The following is a 4513-nucleotide window of genomic DNA, read 5'->3' on the forward strand; positions in this document are numbered from 1 at the left end:
GCAGGAGCCTCTCCCCGGGGGTGAGCGGCTTTAGACCCGAGCCCGCGAGGTGCCTGCGGGAAGGGCCGTCGAAAACTGGACTTCCTTCGGGCCGGGCGGCCTTGCCTGGCGCATGGCAGGCCCTCAGCAGCTGTCGCTGACGGTGCCGCAGAATATTTACAGCCGGAAACGTCTCACCCGGCCTTCCCGTGCCTGTTACTTTAAATGTAATCTCATTTTTTGACGGGAGCCTGACATTGTGCAATTAAATTCACGGCACAGCACAGCACTGCTGATGTTCTCAAAGCTGTAAAAGCAGAGTGACTAGCAGGGCAGCAGCAGACCCTAGCTCAGTGGTTCTCAACCTTCCTGATGCTGCGACCCTTGAATACAGTTCCTCATGTTGTGGTGACCCCCAGCCATAAAGTTGTTTTTGCTGCTACGTCATCACTGTAATGTTGCTACTGTTATGAATCGTCATGTAAATATCTGATATGCAGGATGTATTTTCATTGTTACAAATTGAACATAATGAAAGCATAGTGATTAATCACAAAAACAATATGTAATTATAGATGTGTTTTCCGATGGTCTTAGGCGACCCCTGTGAAAGGGTCGTTCGACCCCCACAGGTTGGCGACCCACAGGTTGAGAACCGCTGCCCTAGCTGACGCCTGGCCCACGTTCCAGGCAGGTCCATGCCTGTCACTCCGAGCTCCCTGAGGTCAGAGAGCGAGGTCGCCGGAATGTTTCCTAAAAGTGAATCAGCCCTCGCCGGCAAGGCTCAGGGGTAGTGTGTCGGCCTGTGGACTGAAGGGTCCCGGGTTCCATTCCGGTCAAGAGCACATGCCCGGTTGCGGGTCGATCCCCAGACCAAGCTGGGGAGTGAGGTGTCAGCAGCGAGCCACCCCCATCCTGACGGTCACCTGGGGATCATGGTCGCTCAGCAGCACACGAGCGGGAGCGGCATCACCTCCGGATGTGGGCGCGAGACGCCATCTCAGGCGCCGGGAGACAGGGCCGCGCCACCATCTTCAGTCTGCTGCCTGTGACTGACCGTCGGAGGGACGTTGGAGAGCCCTGAGGCCGCAGACAGGCACCTGGCAGACAGACAGCGACGCCGGGAAGCACCTGCCTTTGATGTGAGAGCCGTGGGCGTGGGCTCCCACGGATCCCGCATCCTGACTTTCCCGTGCGCTTAGGCACTGGGTCCTGACTCACTGCCTCGGTTTCGTCCAAGGTGGTTGGTGGGGGGACAGGAAGCAGGCTGAGCGGGTGAGGTGCGGAGGGGCAGGGGCGGGGCCATGGAGCCCCTGAGGGAGAGCTGCGGCCTGTCATTGTCCGGGGAGCTGGCAGGGAACATAGTGACTTGGCAGAGATGGCTTATCACAAAGGCCTTCCCATCTGTCATCTCAGTGAAACCACCAGGTAGCTGTTATCTCCGCCTCACAGATGAGAAAATTGAGGGTCGGGGTAGGTTGCCTTTCCCAGATCATGCGGCTGGGCCAGCGCTGCAGGGGAGTCGATGTCGGGGACTGTGTTCGTCAGGGTTCTGCAGAGCTGGGCCACGGGCTGTGTGTGCATGTGTGTGCATGCGTGTGCAAGTGTGTGCATGCGTGTGTATGCGGGTGCATGTGTTTATCTGTTCTTTTTAAAAATATATATTTTATTGATTTTTACAGAGAGGAAGGGAGAGGGATAGAGAGTTAGAAACATCGATGAGAGAAACATCGATCAGCTGCCTCCTGCACACCCACTACTGGGGATATGCCCACAACCAAGGTACATGCCCTTGACCGGAATCGAACCCGGGACCCTTCAGTCCGCAGGCCGATGCTCTACCCACCGAGCCAAACCGGTTAGGGCTATTTGTTCAGTTTAAGGAGTCAGCTGGGCACCTCGACGTGCAGCTGCACTGGGCTGTCACGACACTGCCAGCTTGGGGTGCGCTTTGTGTTTGTGTTTCCGTCCTGGCTCCTCCACTTCGCCTTTAATCTTGGCGCGATTATTCGTAACCCAAAGACTGCCCGGCCGCGGCCAGAGGGCTGGCCTGGCTCCCAACCATGCTCAGCCTGGGATTCGCCGTGGCCGGGCGCTGGCCCTTCAGAAATGAATGGCACGACCTTCTGTTTCCCTCCCGTTATCACAGCTGGTCGCTGTGGGCTGGATTCCGTCACCAGCTGGAGGGTCTGTGGGGCACGGCGTTGTGTTCTCCTGTAGCCGGGAGACCCCCCTTCTGACCCACAGATTAGGAGGTTAATGGAGACTTTGGTGTTTACATTCTGATATCCGTGCAGAATGCCTTCTAAACCTTTATCTCTCTGAGCTGGGCGGCGCTTAATCACTTTTCCAAAGGTAAAGCCTGGTGTGTCCTGGATGAATTACAGGCAAGATAAGCCCACGACGCAGGAAACAAGGATGATTTATGCGGCCGGGACTGCGGAGTCAACCCGGGCAGGCGCGGCCGGAATTCAGCCTGGTCACAACGGATGGCTGGCTTTCATGTCAGGATTTATCATTCGTTTCACACCGATTTCAGTTTCAACTTTGTGTGTGCCACTTACGAAACCAGAAGAATGGGGTTTTAGAAATAAATTGTTTAGATGCAAATGGATCTTTTTCCAAAAATTAAACGATTAGTAGAAAGCACCAGTGCCGACACGCACTGCTGCGCTCCGGGGGAGCGCTCTGGGGTCGCGCTTCTTGCTTTGCCTGCTCTGGCCCGAGCGGCCCTGGAGGCTGCAGCGCAGGCCTGAGCGTGAGGAGCGCAGGCCCTGGAGCCGGCCCAGCCCCATCTCGAGTCCAGGCACCGGGTCCTGGCTTAGCAGGTGCTGCCTGGGTGTTGGTGAGCTAATCTACGAAACAGGGCAGGACAGAGCGGGAGGGTCTTCCTGAGCCCAGGCGTCCCATTGCCTGTAAACACCGAGCATGGTGCCCACACCAGGAGGTGCCCATGCCATAGGGTGATGATGGTGATGGTGCTGGTGCTGGTGGTGGTGCTGGTGGTGATGGGAATGGTGATGATGAAGATGGTGGTGGTAATGGCTATGGCATAGTGATGGTGATGATAATGGTGGTGGTGATGGTGGTGGTAATGGTGGTGATAATGGTGATCATGGTGGTGGTGATGGTGGTGGTGGTGATGGTGATGATGGTGATGATGGAGGTGGTGATGGTGATGGTGATGATGGTGGTGATGGTGATGGTGATGATGGTGGTGATGGTGATGGTGATGATGGTGGTGATGGTGATGGTGATGATGGTGGTGATAATGATGGTGATGATGGTGGTGATGGTGATGGTGATGATGGTGGTGATGGTGATGATAATGGTGGTGATCATGGTGATGATGGTGGTGATGGTGGTGATGATGGAAGTGGTGATGGTGGTGATGGCGGTGATGGGAATGGTGATGATGGAGGCGATGTTGGAGGTAGTGGTGGGAATGGCTATGGCATAATGATGGTGATGATTATGGTGATGATGATGGTGATGGTGATGATACAAATGGCTTCTGTATAAGGCTGTGAATTAGGTCTCCATCTCTCCCCAGGAAGCACCGCCTCCTGCTGGATCCAGAGCCCCGGCTGGTGCAGCAACCTCCCTGCTCTGACTGAGATTTATGTTCAAAGCTCAGCTCCCAGAATTCCCAGAAAACCTTTCCTCTCTCAACAGAGCCCTGATCTTGAAAATCAAAGTGCTTCGGCCTCAGACTCTTGCACAGAACACATGTCTGCTCGTCGGAAAACGACTTTCCTTCCCTGGGCACAGCCTTCGCCCGACACACGAGGAGTAGTGATGGGGGGAGGCGTCCGTTATGAAGACGGTCCCTCCGGCTCGGCAGAGCAACCATTCTCAGTGCTCCCCCTTCCTACGTCCTGCGTCGCCTCCCTTAACCCCGAGCTCTCCAGCCTCCTTGTTGCCCCGACACCGGCCTTTCCTACAGGTAAATGCCCCTGCTCCTGTCCAGTCCTCCCACCGTCTCCCCACGTGGGGGGCCTGACAGCCGACCGGTTAGACCCGGGTGCTGACCTGCTCTGCCGGGTGACTGACCGGCCAGCGTGCTCTGGCCGAATGGCTGGAGCAGGAGCCCCCAGGGCGGTGCATTAGCCCCTAGTGGGGGGGAGGGTCAAGGGTGCGGGGCAGGCAGTGGGCATGGGGAGGCCCCTCCCTGTGGCTCAGGGCAGAGTCCTTTGCCTACAGAGCTGGTAGGGCTGCATGGACGCCTCTGCCAGACCCAGTCCCCTGGGCCCAGGGCGGCCAGGGCAGGGCGTCCTCAGCTGCGGCCACGGTCATGGGCGCGGAGCAGGAATGTGCGCCCGTGCCAAGCCATCCAGCTGGAGAGGTTGTGTAAACAGCACCCGAAACCCGAGCCACATGGAGCCAGGAAGGAGGGGGATCAGAAGGAGAGGCCGCGGCCGGGCCCTCTTGACCTTGTCCCCAAGCACGGCCGTCACGTGAGCCTGCGGGCACTGAGGCCACAGCTTCCGTCCCTGCCCTCGTCCGGCCTCTGCACTGAGTGACGGGCCCGCAG

Source organism: Myotis brandtii, unplaced genomic scaffold, assembly GCF_000412655.1.
Source record: "Myotis brandtii unplaced genomic scaffold, ASM41265v1 scaffold1077, whole genome shotgun sequence".
NCBI classification, from domain to species: Eukaryota; Metazoa; Chordata; class Mammalia; order Chiroptera; family Vespertilionidae; genus Myotis; species Myotis brandtii.